This window comes from Nyctereutes procyonoides, unplaced genomic scaffold (genome assembly GCF_905146905.1).
Source record: "Nyctereutes procyonoides isolate TBG_1078 unplaced genomic scaffold, NYPRO_anot_genome, whole genome shotgun sequence".
In the NCBI taxonomy this organism is placed as follows: domain Eukaryota; kingdom Metazoa; phylum Chordata; class Mammalia; order Carnivora; family Canidae; genus Nyctereutes; species Nyctereutes procyonoides.
In genome coordinates, this window is record NW_026575041.1 from 11,679,488 (window position 1) to 11,696,397 (window position 16,910).

Below are 16,910 nucleotides of genomic sequence, written 5' to 3' on the forward strand. Positions count from 1 at the left end.
CAACATAAATGACCCATAACAAATGAACCTAATGCTCACCATAACAATATTACTTACAGTAGTGAAAAAAATAGAAACACCCTAAAACTTTAATAATGACAAACTGACTAAACCAATAGTGTCACATTCTCATAAAGGAATCCTAGATCTCTTTAAAATTTACTTTTACAAAAGAAAAGAAAAAACAGTAATGACATGAAAAAAATGCCCCCAAACATTATTAAATGAAAAGGATGATTACTATTAAACACAGTAGGACTCCAATTTCATAGAATTGAAAAAAAAAGTTGTAAAGCTCTATAACAATATCAATAGGTATCATTTGCTGATTATTTTCTTTATTTTTTCTAATTAGAAAATAATCTTTTAAAATACTTATTTTTCTAAGTAAAACTCTGGTAGACAACAAAGATGTGCAGAATAATGCAGTTGAAAGTGTGAAAAATTTGCCAGCATTAACAATAATGTTTGTTATATATATTATATAACATTACTAAACACTGATCTAGAATGTAACTGAAGTAAACTAGGAGAGGAAGGTTTACATAGAATTTAGTCCGCCCTATATATTTCATGCACACAAATAGGACTAAAATAAAATAGGCCAAAATGTCAAATAGTGTCGCCTTTGGCTAGTGGAAATTATGGATCGTTTCTTTTATTCTTTCTTTCCTTTTTTTAAAAACATGCTTCTGTATATCCCAAAGCTTTTTGTGTGTATGTGTTAAGATTTTATTTATTCATCTGAGAGAGGGAGAGCATGATCAGGAAGGAGGGGAAGAAGGAGAAGGAGAAGCAGTCTCCTCACTGAGCAGGAAGCCCGATGTGGGACTCAATCCCAGGACCCTGGGATCACGACCTGAGGTAAAGGCAGATGCTTAACTGACTGAGCCACCCAGATGTTCTGTACATCCCAAAGTTTTAACAGTATACATGTAATGCCATTATAATCAGAAAACATTATTTTTTTAAAAAATATGACTCAGCAGAAAAACAATGAACTACACTAAAGTCACTCAAATATTGTCATACAGACTAAATGTCTAACCCTCTGATTCCAAATCTACTTTATTTTCCATACTGCTAACATTTAAAAACATTATGTAAATCTAAAAAAAATTCATATACCAATTAAATAAGGTAGAAACATTCACAGTTCCTACTTACTTCTCTGATAATTTTTTAATGTACATGATTAAAAGACCTTACAGAACCCCTGCCAATGAATTTTCTTTGTGGAAAAAAAACCCCACATAGAATCAAAAGCCTTATTTTATGTGGAAAACTTGATCTAAAGCTTGGAAGGCAAAGGAAAGTAGATTTGCAGTCATTATAGAAACCAACAAAAATTTTGTCATGTAAAAATTCATTCAACAATCTTTATTAAGTTCTTATTCTATGTCAGGCAATTTTCCAGTTGCTAGGGATATAGAGGTGTCTGCAAATGAGAATGGACATAATACATTCCTTTCACAGGATATATTAAAGCAGTAGCTGGCTGACCACTTGGCAAAGATGTTATAGGGGAGATCCAAATATGTGATGCGGCAATGACCCATTTCTTAGTCTGGAAAACTCCCATACTCCCTCCCCATCTCATTCCTTCTCCATGCCCACTTCCACAATCCCCTAGGAAGCAGATCCAGATGCAAAGGCTTGCATGTGGTAGCTCATTGTGAGTAGTAATCTTAGCAAGAGGAGTGGAGAACCAGGGAGAATGCACAGGAAAGGAGGGAAAGGCAATGCAAACATGTCACTGGGCTGTTGGGCACTTTTGTGGGCAACTTGGATTCAATTCCTCCAGGACCTTCTCAGGAGCACCTGTAACATAATTCAGAACTCTCTCTAAAGGATGAGGGGAACTTCTATGCACCAATTCTGTCCCACCTTTGGACCATGAACTATCAAAAATTGCCACAGGAGGTATCAATATCCTTGAACTTCCAGTTTTGAGCATGCCAGAGTGGTGAGTGGACTTCTAGGCAGAAAGAAGAGACAGTGTGGCCACTGAGGCAAAGTGGTGTCAGGTTACACCTGCTTAGAACTGGTTGCTGCATCAACATCCTTAATTAATTTAGCAGAAAAGATAAAAGACTGAGCATAGAGATGGCACCACCTATAAGGTTCTTCTAGGTGACATGAGGACATGATAATACAATACTAACTAACATTTAGTGAGCATGTATAGATACTGTGAATACATTTTATCATTTAATCCCCAAAAGATCCTCCGCAAAGTAGATTACACTTTCACCTGCTTTTTAAATACAAGGAAACAGGCTTGGAGAAGCTAAGTGGTCTGCCTGAGGTCATCAATAAATGGTAGATTGAAGACGATCTGAGGGACCGACTATGGAGCCCAAGCATAATACTGCCTCTCTCAGTGCCCAGGAACATTCAAGCGTCTCCAAAATGGGAAAGTGGAAGTAGGGATCAGTTGCTCTTCAGAGTTCCTGTTTCTGTATCTGTCTCTGATCGGAGTGGGAGTTCCCTGAGGGTTGAGATTGTGCCGATGCCATGCTTTATGCTTTATCTCCAGTACTTAGCAGCGTATGAAATTTAACAAAGCACAATGCTTGTTGAGCTTAGTTGAGTGTCTCTTCCTCACAGGGAGTCAGGGCCTCTTGAGAGTAGAAATTGTTTCTTATTCATTTTTATATCTCGGCACAAGTTTGTTGGTCCTGAAAGAATGGAAGCTTCCAGAAGGCAGAACACATCATGGTTAGGAATGTGGACTTTCTGTCAAATTGGCCTAGGTTAGAGCCATACCTTTGATACTTACTAGTTATATGATCTTGAACAAACTAATCAATGATCTTTCTTGGCCACAGTTTCTTCATTTGTAAAAAAGCAGATGCTAACTGTATTTTCATTATATAGTTGTGAAGATTACATGAGATACATGCAAAAGCATTTATCATTAGAGCCTGGGACATGGCAAGCATGAAATAAATATTGGCTACAATTATCATTATTGGAAATTCTATACTGTTAGTATTTACTCTGTATTTGGATTTCCTAAACTAGATCCAAGGACCTTTGGAATGTCCACTGTAGCACATCTGGGAAAAGCTCTAGAACACAAAGTATCTCATGGAGGGCCAGTACCTGGCATTTAGCTGTTGCTTAACAAATATTCACTGAATGTTAAATAAGCCAGTGAGCCACATTTATTTTTGTTAAGAATCATCAGTAAATGCATTATAGGTTGTTAGCTAACATCTAACAGGGAGAAAGTATCAGTGTCCCAAGTTTTGGCTATAAACAAAGAGGAGAAACATCTATATAACCTATGGAAGGTGTGAAGACATAAAAGAAGGCCAGAAATCTGGGATGCATTTTCAAGACAGTAGGATCACATTTTTTCTAATATTTGGACTTACATATTCCCCCCCAAATTAAATATCCCTTGTATTATGTAGTCAAAAATTGCTCACTTTGCAATATTCCTGTCTTGTTTTTTTATTATAGAATGATATATTTTCTTAAAGTACTTGCTTAGTTATTAGTAGTTAATAATAATTTGAGCTTACGTTCTGAAGACTCTGGGATCTATTTTAGTCATATTATTTGAAGAGGTATGAAACCCAGATTCTGAGTGAGAAATTGGGTGACTGAAAGCCAATGTTCAAGATGGTGTGAGTACTCTCTTTGGGTCATGACAGAAAGATCTAATTTACATTCCAGTCTTCCACATATTATTTGAATGGCCTGGACAAATTATTTCAGTCTCCGAATCTGTTTTTCATAGTTTCTAATATGAGGTTACTGGTGCCCATTTGCCCAGCTTCACTGGAAGATTTATTGGAAGGACATATGTAGCATGCCTAGGGCACAGCATATATTCACTCATTACTGGTTCCCTTCCTCTCTTAAAGGTAAGACATAAGCATAAGCCCTGGAGTAGCTATCAATAATGTTCGTTCTCTTAGGCCCTCCTCTCAATCTAGGTCATGGAATCTTTCCTCAAGAGTGTCTTCTTGAGAGGAGAAAAAAAAAACCCAAATTAGAAATGCACATGGTCGGGATCCCTGGGTGGCGCGGCGGTTTGGCGCCTGCCTTTGGCTCAGGGCGCGATCCTGGAGACCCCGGATCGAATCCCATATCCGGCTCCCGGTGCATGGAGCCTGCTTCTCCCTCTGCCTATGTCTCTGCCTCTCTCTCTCTCTCTCTCTCTCTCCCTCTCTCTGTGACTATCATAAATAAATAAATTTAAAAAAAAATTTAAAAAAAAAAGAAATGCACATGGCCAAATTTTGCAAAATAATAATAATATATTTTTTTGAACAAAATTGCTCATTAAGTAAGATACCACACTAAGGTTCAGCTCAACCTCAGCATGCTTGCTGGCTGGCTAATCTGAGCAGACCTTTAAATCACACCGGCTGGAAGATGAACACAGTGTTTCATTCGGCATCATTACAATTACCACCCTGGTGCTGGTAATGCTCTTTAGACTGCCCATGATGTTTGGTGGCTGCATTGCAAGTCAGGAGTTTAATTTAGCTTTCTGAGCATCTGCAGGCTTTGCTTTCGACAGGAAACTGCAGGTTATATAACTATCTTGGCTTCTGCTTCAGAAGGTGAACCTTGACTCTCTAAATTAACTGTCGATACAGACCCTCAAGAGTAGAGCTTGTTGAAAGTGATTTCCCCCAAAATCATCTGGAAGGTAACGAGATAGCTCTTGACCTCTCCAGACACCTGGCAGAAGAAACAGGAGAAAGTTATATGCATAACTAGGTAGATTTCAAAAGAAGAGATTTGGTAAAAAGTATCTGGGTAGGATTTCTTTTTTCAACCTTTTTTCATTTTACCCTATTGCTGTCCACCCTCCACTGGATTGATCTATTCCTCCTTACCAATCGTTATTCTGTGGGCATTTTGCCGAGAGTTTTTACAGGAGGGTTTTAAACAAAGGGAAATGCAACATGATAAAAATGGGACTCCTGGGAGCACATGAAAGCAAATGAGAGAGGCATATAAAGTGTATAGAGTGTCCTGAACTGGCCCAACACATGCTAAATTAAGCTTGATTAACACCTAATCCCAGCCCACAAGGTACTTTTTGTCTACTCAAGAGGAATACCCATAAGGCAGATAATTTCAGTATAAATATGCCAAATGCTAAGATGGATGATTTTTAGGAATGCAGAGAAGAGTACTGGAAAGAGCAAGGGGTGATTAGAGACTAATTAACAATATGCAGTTCATAACACATGTACCTATATGCAGAAATGGGTGATAAAATCAAAGCTTGTAATTGGCACATCATGCAGTTAGTGTAATCCAAGGCTTATTAGCCTTATATCTAAATTTTCTGACTTCAAGTTCTATGTGTTTTTCTAGCAGTGACTGGATACTGAGGGCATGTGGAATGGATTCATGTCCACATGCTGTAGAAATAAAAAGAAAATTTAAGGGGCTGAGGGAAGGGAATGGAGGAATTAGTTTTTAGCAGATATAGAATTTCTGTGTTGCAAGATGAAAAATTTGTGGAGATCTGTTATACAACAATATGAACATACTTAACATTACGAAATTGTACACTTAAATGTGGTTAAAATTTAATGCTATATGTTTTGCTACAGTAAAAGGACTAAAATATAATATTATATTAATAAAGTGTTAAAGGTAAGCCAGTAACTGTCACTGACAATATAATGAACATAACTAATGTGTATAGAGCACTAACCATGCTAGGGTAAATGTTAGACATTTAACACAGACTATCTCATTTTTTTTTTTACCAGCTCCTTTTGACAAATGGGAAACCTAAGGCTTAGACTAGGTAAGAAGCCTAACATCCCCACAGCCAGAGGGTGAGTGGACCTGGGTGTAAAACCATGGCCTCAAGGTATCACCTGGACATTCACACACCTGTTGGAACTGTACAATGAAACTAGGTGTTTCAAAATAGATACACATTCTTTCTTGCCTCATGCACACATGAAGAATTAGATAAAGAAGATGACAAGTCCTCAAAGGTCAAAATGAAGTCCCTGATAAATTGTTTAAAGGGAAGATCACATGGGTCTGGGGCTGTAAATTCTGTAACCACTCTGGTCAATGGAGGCTCTACACTGCTGAGGATTAATTGGATACCTAGCCTCCCACTGTTTTTCCTCATTTAGACACCTCTGTGGAATCATTAGCTGCATAAAGAGGTCTTTCTAGGTAACGAGATGACGTCTGTCTGTGACTTGACGTCAAGTGAGTCACTTCACTCTCGTCCTGGAGCAGGCACCTCAGTGTAGATCAAGTTCACTCTGTGGGAGCCCTGCAAGTTTCCTGGTGAATTTTATATTTATTCTGAGGTAACTGCATTTGACACCCTAGGCTGACTAATAGCTATGTGTGACCAAGCTACGTATCAGGCTAGCCAGCTTTTGTAGTTGTGAAGAAAGTTATAAACACAGAAATGTAATTGGACACTAGGAAGAAGGTCATTGTGCAAATCCCATGTCCAGACTTCAGCCAGAGAGGGTAGACCAAGGGTCTGGATGCTTCTATCACCTGCCTTTATTTTTGGGTTGACCATACTGGCTAATCAAAGTATACATAGATGAGCATGTTGGAAACACGGAGAAGCTCAAGCTCCATCCCAGGGCTACTAAATCAGAATCTGCACCTGGACAGGATCTGCAGGCGTCATGTGCACATTAACCCTGATATAGAATGTATGCATTCTTATTTTTAGACCTTAGTGTTTACTAAATATATTTAATGCTAGTTAAATTGCCATGTATAAAGGAAACAATAATTGAATATTCTAGGCAAGACTATTATACAAGTTACTTAATGCTTTCACAGTTTTTCTGCTTTAATCCTTTTAACAATCTTTAAGATATTACCTATCTTCTTAATGATAAATAAATTGTCCAAAGAAGGCAACAAAATCACATCTCCAGGGTAAGATTTGAATTAATAAGGTATTCCAGCTCCAGATCTTCAAGTTTTTGGAAGTCACGCCACCACACTAGAGGAATTCAGAAGGTCACTTAAACTTGGAGCAGTCAGAAAAAGTTGGACTAGAAAAGATTAGAAAAATGGGTGAGGTTTGCAAAAAAAAAAAGAGGGATTTCTAGGGTAAACAATAGGCACAGGAGCACTTGGGGATTGGCATGTGAAAGTATTTTTCAGGGGAAGGTTAATGGAAATATTTAAATGTGGGGTTCATGTCCCCACAGGAGCAACAAGAAGAAAAAAATGAAATGATGATTAAAACCAGATCATGGAAAGCCTTGAAATCTAGGCCAAAGGGTGTGGTTATCTGGTAAGTTGGTATAAGGAATGTATTTTCAGAAGATAAATTATTCCAGTTTAATTCATTAAGTTTTTACTGGAGATTTTAATACACAATGGTAAATATGCTTTAAAAATAAGAGATGGACAAACTCCAAGAAACACTTTAGAAAACTCTTTCTACACTACTGCGGCAATTGCATCTTCTGTAATTCTGCACCTGCTTCATCAACTGCTGGCTGAGATCACTGTTTTCTGACAGGGGCACACAGTATTTGCCAGAGCACTTGAAAATGTGCAAAGATGAAGAGAGCATTAGCTAGGAACACAGATGTCTTTAAACTTGAGCATTGGATTGATGATTCATCTCCAGAGGATCAAAGAGTGTGGAGTAAGTAAAGTTGCCAGAGTGGACCGGAAAATGTAGTGTTAGGTCAAACATACGCGAGTAGGAAGTGTTTCTCTACTGAGGACCACTTATACAGAGCAACTTGATTCCTAAGTAATTAAACAAAACATAAATACTTGGTTGCTCTTTAAAATTAAGAACAGGAAACACCAATGTAATCGTACACAGTTAAACTAAACACTAAAAATACTTTAAAAAAAATCAGGTAAATAAAAAGTGAAGATTAAGAAAAAGGAGAAATAAGAAAATTGAGGAAGAAAAGAAGGGACCAAAATGGAGGCAGATGTAAGGAAATAGGGAGAAAAGAAGATAAGGAAGGGGTAATAGGAAAGGAAGTCATGATGGGAAGATAATTTATTAAAAGTTATCAAGATTTTAAGCATTATCTACTTTAATAATGATCTATGTGGTAGATATTAAACCCATTTCACAAACAAGGAAACATACTACTAGCAATTAAATAATTTGCCCCAAATCACACTGATAGTAAGTGATAGAACTGGAATTCAAGGGATCCCTGGGTGGCACAGCGGTTTGGCGCCTGCCTTTGGCCCAGGGCGCGATCCTGGAGACCTGGGATCGAATCCCACATCGGGCTCCCGGTGCATGGAGCCTGCTTCTCCCTCTGCCTGTGTCTCTGCCTCTCTCGCTCTCTCTCTCTGTGTGACTATCATAAATAAATAAAAATTAAAAAAAAAACAAAGTTTAAAAAAAAAAAAAGAACTGGAATTCAAACATTTAATCCATTAAACCACAGGAGGTATTGAAGTAATGTCAGTCAGAAGCCAAACCTGGCTACTAACTTCTCCCTTAGTAAAAAGAGGTAGTACTTGTAAGGCTACTGATTACAGTAAGCTATCAAATAATAGCTAGCAACCCTTTGAAAAAGATTAAAGTACTAACTAGTGATAAGTACAATTCTAAATCCTCCTTCCCTCTAGGCCTGAGTTTAAGGATCAAAAACTCACTAGAATCCTTAGTGTTTTGACACAGAATCCTCAAATCCACCAGGTACCACACATTCCATAGACTGAATCGATAGTCTCCTACAGGGGCTCTTGGATGTCTCAGCCAGTTGAATGTCCAACTCTTGGTTTCTGCTCATGATCTCATGGGTGGTGGGATGCATAGAGCTCTTCGTGGAGCCGAGGGCTGGGGGATCCTGGCGTTGGACCCTGTTCAGGTCTGGGCTCATGCTCAGTGCAAAGTCTGCTTGGGATTCTTTCCCTCCCCCTCTCCTTCTCCCTCTGTGCCCATGCCCCTACCCCCCACCCCCACTGTCTCTAAAATAAATAAATCTTGAGGCACCTGGGTGGCTCAGTCAATGGAGCCTCCGGCTTTTGGTTTCAGCTCAGGTCATGCTCTGATGGGTAGTGAGAACAAGCCCCACACTGGGCTCTGTGCTCAGTGGGGAGTCTGAAGATTCTCTCCCTCTACCCCTCTCATGAACTTTCTCTCTCTCAAATAAATAAATAAAATCTTTTAGAAATAATAATGTCTCCTACATATATGTCCTCCTAATGTTAAATGTACATAGGTTATACTATGACCAACTAAATATGCATTAATTTAAATTTAATTCAATATATTATTGCATCATTAAGTATTATCTCTATCAACAAAATCTAAAAATACAACCACTCTCAGGTAGTTAAAAAGAGAGTCCTTGTATTCAAAAAGCCTGGGAATGACCATGAGTGTAATCCTTATAGTATTCTACACGAAACAGAGTAGTGAGAACAGTCAGCTGAGACGTACATCTTACCTCTGCACCCCTGAGACTAACAATCATCATCCCCATCTTCTCAATAATTACCTTCCCTACTATCCATTCTCCTCACAGCAAAGATAAGTGATTTTTTTTCTAAGGGCAATATTGCTCCTGTCATTTTTCTGCTTAGAATCATTTAACTGGCCCCAGTGCCTTCAGACTAAAGATCAAACTCCAGCCTGGGTATAAAAACCTTCTGTGATCTGGTTGCTCTTTAGCAATCCAGACTCCATCACACACTGTCTAAATTCCAGCCTATTGAACTACTTTCACTTCCTAAGACAGGCTGAGTGCTTCTTCTTGCTGTCCTACTTTTCTACTTACTATTCTTCCTCTTTCTAGTCCTCAAGACTAATTTCTCAAAATTTCACAGCCCAGCTTTGACATTTTTTTCTGCAGGGAGGCTTCTCTGATTGCTTTGTCAAGCTGAGTTAAGTGTAGCTTGTAAGACCTCCATAGCATTGATTGCACTGCATTGCAATTGCACCATAATTGGATTCTAAGCTCTGTGAAGATGCGAATTGTGTCTGATTTGTCCTCTGAAGTCTGTGCCATGCCCGGCACATAGCAGATGCTCAGTAAAGATCTGCTGAATACATTTTAAAACTCTATAAAAAGAATCCTATCTCCAAAGGCAGAATAGTTTTTTTTTTCAATTTTGTTTGGCTTTTGTTTTAATTCTCTGCAGAAGAAAACTGTGTATCAGTAAATCTATAGTCAGACCCTCAAGCACAGAGACAAGGAGGTGAAGAGAGCAGAGTCAATAAAATTGACTGCAAGGAGCCAGCAGCCCTGGAAGCAGATCCTGGGGTCCTTGACCAGGTCATTTATCCTCATGTCCTGGCCTTCCCTACCTAACCAGTGGATTTAATATTGTTGCTAGTTTTTTTATTTCTACAAGAACGTCAAGATTCCTTAATGAATATAAAACTGTTTATATAAAACTGTTTATATAAAACCAGTTTATATAAAACTGGTGAGAAAATTTAATAAATAGTTTAATGAGTATTGCTTTAAATGTACTTTTTTTTTAAAGATTTTATTTATTTATTCATGAGAGACACAAAGAGAGAGAGAAAGAGAGAGAGAGAGGCAGAGACATAGGCAGAGGGAGAAGCAAGTTCCATGCAGGGAGCCCGACATGGGACTCTATCCCAGGTCTCCAGGATCACTCCTCAGGCCGAAGGCTGCGCTAAACCACTGAGCCACCCAGGCTGCCCAAAATGTACTGTTTTTTTAACATGGAATTTATGTAATACGTATCATTGGGGATGTATAAACAGCTCAGAGTCCTTTCTAATTGCTCTTCAAAATGCATTCCAAAAATAATTAGGTCACTGGCATGGACTATTATACCCATTTTGCAGGGCAGCCCCGGTGGCTCAGCGGTTTAGCGCCGCCTTCTGCTCAGGACCTGATCCTGGGATCAAGTCCCACATCGGACTATGCGCTGGGAACCTGCTTCTCCCTCCGCCTGTGTCTCTGCCTCTCTCTGTGTGTCTCTCATGAATAAATAAATGAAATCTAAAAAAAAAAATACCCATTTTGCATAGAGATACCTGAAGACAGAAGGGTCAGGGCTGATTTCCTTTTGAGCACACAACATAAGATTTTAGAAAAAGAATATTTTCTTTCTCTAATCCCACTTCTTCCCTTTTGCCATTATATACCATCTTTAATGCTGTATGGTGGTTTTAAGTTTATTTATTATCATTTTTAGTAATCTCTACACCTATTGTGGGGCTCCAACTCACAATCCCAAGACCAAGAGTTGCACGTTCTACCGACTGAGCCAGCCAGGCACCCCAGCGCTTGTTGTTTTGTGAATCTTTCTTCTTTTATTAGGCTTCGAACTCCCTGAAGGCAGAGACTAGGTCTTACTTTACTTTTTTTGTCCTCACTGAGGATGTGGAATTGTGTAGGTATGCAAAAAATGTTTGCTGAAATGTTTGTCCAACTCCTAAAGGTTATCTGCTAACCATGTTCTTAAGTTTACGGTTATGAAAGCATCTCTGTTTTGTGGTTTATTGAAGAAAAATCTCAGTTTCAAAAGAAACAAATACTTTCTAGTGCCCATCACCTCTCTCCCCTTAATTCTACTCACCTGACACTCTGCTTAACTTTTTTCGGTGCTGTGGAGCTCCCATCTTTTCCAGGAAGTACATGCTATCTCTCTGCATTAAAAAGTCATAGATTTTTCCTTTGAAGCTACAGAGGACATGATTTGCACAGCTGGCTCCCAACAACACAAACAGTAATACAAGCTGACTGAAAGCAATCTCCTGATATCTTAAATTATTTTAAATTTAAACAACTCATCAAATGAGTTAAATTTTTGCTTTTCACTTAGTCATATTTTTCAAATAAATCTCTCCCCAATATTAATGCAGATATGATTCTCTCTGCAGATGAATGGGTCACTGCCACATCTTAAAGAAGGCTGAGAGAGAGAGAGAAAGAGAGAGAGGAGTGACTGCCAGTTTTGTGGGGGCTTAGTCACATGATTCAATAGTAACAGGAATGAGAAGAGAGAGAAAACAAAAATAAAAACAAAAGCAACTATTCAATTAGTCCAGATGGAGAAAAACAGCCCATCAGCTAATTGATTATAGCTATCATGACAGCTGATTACAGTCTCTGCCTGTAAAAACACAGGGCTTAAAAAAAAAAAAGGCACACAAAAAGAACGCACTGCCTTTCATTAGTTTGTTGGTGAAATGCCCTCCTAACAGATGATGCAACGCAATCCAGCCCTTCTGTGGTAACAAACAAAGTTAACCCATGATGTTGCTGTTGTAGCCAAGTTCCTGTCTGCTGACAGAGAGTCAGTCTTTGTAACTGTAGTTTGGAATGTCTTGGGACCCAAAAGCTATATCACACTGCTGTGTAAAGGCAGAGGCTTTGGGATGCATCTTTTCTGTGCCCAAATGACCTACAAATGATGACACTATTAGAGCTACTCATTCACTGTCAAGTGAACAATCGGCATCCCGGTGTTTCTTTGGGATTGAAGATGATTTCACCCCAGACTTGCTCCCCTACCCTCCCAAGTATCCCATGACTGCTGGTGCTCCAGGGATTACAAAGACAGGTACAGCACGTGCCCCTGGGAGAGCAGATGGATCATCCACCACAAATTACAATGTGATACACTGAACTCTTTGATAGTGCTCTAGGGGCATAGAGGGAAAGGCAGCTCACTCCGCTATCGGGCAAATGGGATGTAGGGAAGTTTTCTCAGAGCAGGTCCTAGAACTGGGCTTCAAATGTCACTAAGAGTCTCTCAAGCATGTGTAGGACACTTAGCACAGGATCTAACAAATATAAGATTTTCAAATAAAGAAACATTTTGTTATTTAGGAAAGCAATACTATTAATTGGGTGGAAGGGTGTTCCAGCAGGAAAAGAATATGCATGAAGTCCTTAAGAGATATCCTAGGCTGAAAATGAAGAACAGCTCTGTGGCTAGAAGATGGGGGGCGTGACAATGGAATTCTCATTTTAGCAAGATAAATTTGTTGGCAGAGTGGAGAGTGGAACAAAGGTTACGAGAGGAAGGTGAGGGGCACCTGGGTGGCTCAGTGCGTTAAGCATCTGCCTTTGGCTCAGGTCATGAGCCCAAGGTCTGGGGATGGATGGAGACCCACATGGAGCCTGCTTCTCCTTCTCCTCCCCACTCATGCTCTCTCCCACTATCTCTGTCACTATCTCTGTCTCTCTCTCTCTCTCTCTCAAATAAATAAATAAATAAATAAATAAATAAATAAATATAATCTTAAAAAAAAAAAAAGAGGGAGGTGAAATCAAGGAAGCCAATTAGGCAGCTGTTATAAAAGTTCAGTCAAGATGAGGGGAAGATATTGAGAAAATCCTGCCCTAGGGTAAAACAAATCAGTAGCAACCAAGATCTGACACACCAGAAGGCCAGATTGCACCTCCCAGGCCAGGCCAGTCTCTGGACAAGGGAAGGTCACATTCATGGCCAGACAACTGCAACAAGGGCTAGTTTTGTTTTTAGACTCTGGCACCTACAGGCATTAGAATAGCAGTTCTCAGTTCTGCATCTCACCTGGTAAACATTTTTATAATGCAGATGCCTCACCTCTACTCCAGATATACTGAAGTAAAATCCCTGGGAGGATCTGCAATTTTTAAATGGCTCACACAGCCAGAAGTGAGAGCCACGGCCCAGTTAGCAATCAAGTAAAACAGTGACTTAGTGCCTTTCCCAAAAAGTCTCCAAGTGTCTGAATATAGTCGTGAGGACACATTTGGTAACCAGATGGGGATGCCCCTGAGGCAAGCTGATCATTCCAGGAGAGGCTCTACTGTTAGCAGAGGTGCAAGCAAGGCCTTACCACTATGTGACTTGAGTATCTTGTTCTTGAAAGCTTTAACCAAGCTTCTGAACATACCCAAAAGAAGTATTCCAAAATAATGTAAGGGTCTGACTCTACAAAGGGAGAATACAGATTCTCAACCACCAAATGACAATCAGTAAGGAGGCAGAAGAAAACACAGGTCTGGGATCCTTGGGTGGCTCAGTGGTTTAACGCCTGCCTTTGACCCAGGATGTGATCCTGGAGACCCGGGATTGAGTCCCACATCGGGCTCCCTGCATGGAGCCTGCTTCTCCCTCTACCTGTGTCTCCACCTCTCTCTCTCTCTCTCTCATGAATAAATAAATAAAATCTTAAAAAAAAGGAAGCACAGGTCTTAGTCTTTGGTCTTCCATGAACTGGGTAACTTTTATCACATTCTACCTGTATTTTACACTCTGATTCTAAAACCACAACTCTGCACATTGTGGACAAGATGGTTGCGTTGAAACAAAGGACATTCACCTGAATTATGTCTTAGTAACTAAAATCGTTCCTGTTTCCCAAACTCTTATGCTATAAAAGATACTATTCTAAGTGCATTCCTTGTTATGTTTAAGACTCTCAAAAACCCTGGGAGATAATTATCACAGTCTACAGATAGAGAAATGAGTTTCTGAAACTGAAATAGCTTGGGAAAGATCACTGAGCTACGAAGAAACAGAACCAGCCCTGAACCCACCTCAGACAAAGGCAGTATTGGTAACCACCACTGTTTCTGCTTCCATATGTCCAGGATTCATAGCCCATGTTGGAATGTAAACTCCTTGAGATCAAAGGCTAAGTGAAGTTTAGGATTATCTTTGAGTCTTTCTCCCAGGTCTCCTCCATTGTTTTTTTAATTACTGGCTTTTAATATTTTCTTGATTACTGACTTTTAGTGAGATAAGAAGGCCAGAGAAGTTCTACCAGCTTAAGATTCTTCTCTCTTGGTGCCTACAGAGTCTGAGCACCACTAGTGAAGGCAGTACAAGAGGCCTCCTCTGCATGGATGCTTGGGTAGATCAGTCAGTTAAGCCTCTGAATTGTGGTTTCAGCTGAGGTGATGATCTCATAGGTTGTGAGACTTAGCTCCTTACTGGGTTTCTAGCTAAGTGGGGAGTCTGCTTGAAAAATTCACTTTCTCTGTGCCACCCCCCACCCCTGACTCCCCTGCTCTCATGCAGACTCTGAAAATAAATTAATAAATCTTAAAAAAAAAAAAGAAGCCTCCTCTGCAAAATGCTGGTCCCTCTCTTTGGGAGGAAGAAAGAAGCTTTCAACATTTACAGTGTGAATCTGTTAATCAGATTAGTTCTTTTTAGAAGTGAAGCTAGGTACTCAGGAAGAAGTTTGATTTAAAAAAAAAGTAGCTAGGAGCTGGGCCTTTATTATTTTTTTTTATTTTAAAATTTTATTTATTTATTTGAGAGAGAGAGAGAGAGAACACAAGAGTGAGGGGCAGTGGGAGAGGGAGAGAGAATTTCCAGCAGACACCATGTGGAGTGCAGAGCTGGACATGAGATTGTGACCTGAGCTGAAACCAAGAGTCTGGTGCTCAACCAACTGCATCACCCAGGTACCCCAAGGAGCTGGGCCTTTGGCACAAGAGGCACAAGGCTCAGAGTCCAAGGATTTATTTAATGCCAACTTTTAGCAGACTTGCATTTACCTGGTACTATGGATGTATTGTTCAGGAAGGAAGAAAAGGGACAGAGCTGTAGGTAAGGTTATTAGGACACTGAGACTGCAAAGTGAGGACATTATAACTGCCTGAGCCTATTCATTCGTTCAACAGGCATTTAGTATTGAGCAACTAACAGCAGTTTTGGATTTGCATGGTTTCAAAATGCCCAATTTTCCATTACTATGGTTTAATTAAGTACCACCAGTTCCTTAACAACATGATTCAAATTTCAATTATGACAGTATTTTAACTTGAGTGAATAAAGTGAAAACTTGCCACAGACTTCTTGGTCCACAAATCACTGTGTAATAACAGATGCACACCATCATTAGTGACCTACCACGTCACTTCTTTCAAGGTGTGTCGGTCATGGGTCACTGCACACCTGTTGTTCAGTTCACACACAGACAGCAAAGCATGTCATTTTGCTTCACTGTGTCCCAGTGATAAGCCCATGGGACATTTTACCAAAATGGATAATTGAAAGAGGGAATTTGCCAACAAAGATGAGGGGCAGTACAGAAGGAAAAGTTATAGTGAAATTCACATGGGACAGTGGAATCACAGAAGATACAGCTGAGAGCAGAAACATCAACACTGCCCCCCTTTGAGAAATGCCAGATGTGCAGCCAAAGGAACCTAGTAAAAGCTTCGAAATGTAAGTGAGGAGAGTGGTTGGATGGAAAAGGATGAAGATGTTTCAGAGGAAAAAAAATTCACATCAAAGGAACTCTCAGAGATATTTTATAACACTGAATGTGCAAAGGATAAAAAGTTGAAAGTGGATTCAGAATTAGAAAAAAAAAAGACAATTTGCCAAGGTATAGAAAAGGTATATATTTGCTCAGTTATCGTTCTATAGCAACAAGAAGAAAAAGGCAAGCACTATTCAAACTATCCTTTTCTACCAAGAAAGAAAACACATTAATTTTCAACATTTCTAGTAATTCAAGTAATAGCATACTAAACAAACATTTTACTTTTTTTTTTCCATTTCGCAGCCAACAAAAAGTTGTGTGTGTGTGTGTGTGTGTGTGTGTGTGTGTTTAAGATTTTATGTACTTGAGAGAGAGAGAGCATGAGCAGGGGGAGTGGCAGGCAAAGGGAGAAGCAGGCTCCCCACTGAGCCGGATCCCAGTTCCTGATCTGAGCCAAAGGGAGATGCTTAATTGACTGAGCCACCCAGATGTCCCAAGTTTTTAATGTTTTGACAAAAATTTTAAGAGGTCTCAGACAATAATAGTCTTTACCATTGATCATTAAAATGTCATGTTTATAGTCTCACACTACTATGCAAAGTAAGGACTGCCTGTATTATGCACCAGACATCAAAAATCACAGTCCTTATTTTCTTGGTGATCTCACAGCAAACAAATTAATCCTAAAAACCTGTGATTAATTGTTTGATGTTTAATGAGGGTCCTAGCCTAGCTCACAGCA

At 39.5% G+C, this 16,910-nt stretch overlaps 1 protein-coding gene across 14 annotated transcripts in view; it reads right to left on the minus strand.

The window, feature by feature from the left end:
- The window catches only part of DLG2 (discs large MAGUK scaffold protein 2), an 885,772-nt gene that overhangs the window by 223,288 nt on the left and 645,574 nt on the right, over nucleotides 1-16,910 (minus strand). Inside the window, exon 1 of one of the 14 annotated variants that reach the window (XM_055320449.1) lies at nucleotides 11,530-11,547. The exons of the other annotated variants lie outside the window; for them this stretch is intronic. The gene's annotated coding sequence lies outside the window, so the exon portion shown is untranslated. Of the gene's footprint in view, nucleotides 1-11,529; nucleotides 11,548-16,910 lie in introns of those variants that run through there. 14 annotated transcript variants of the gene reach the window in all.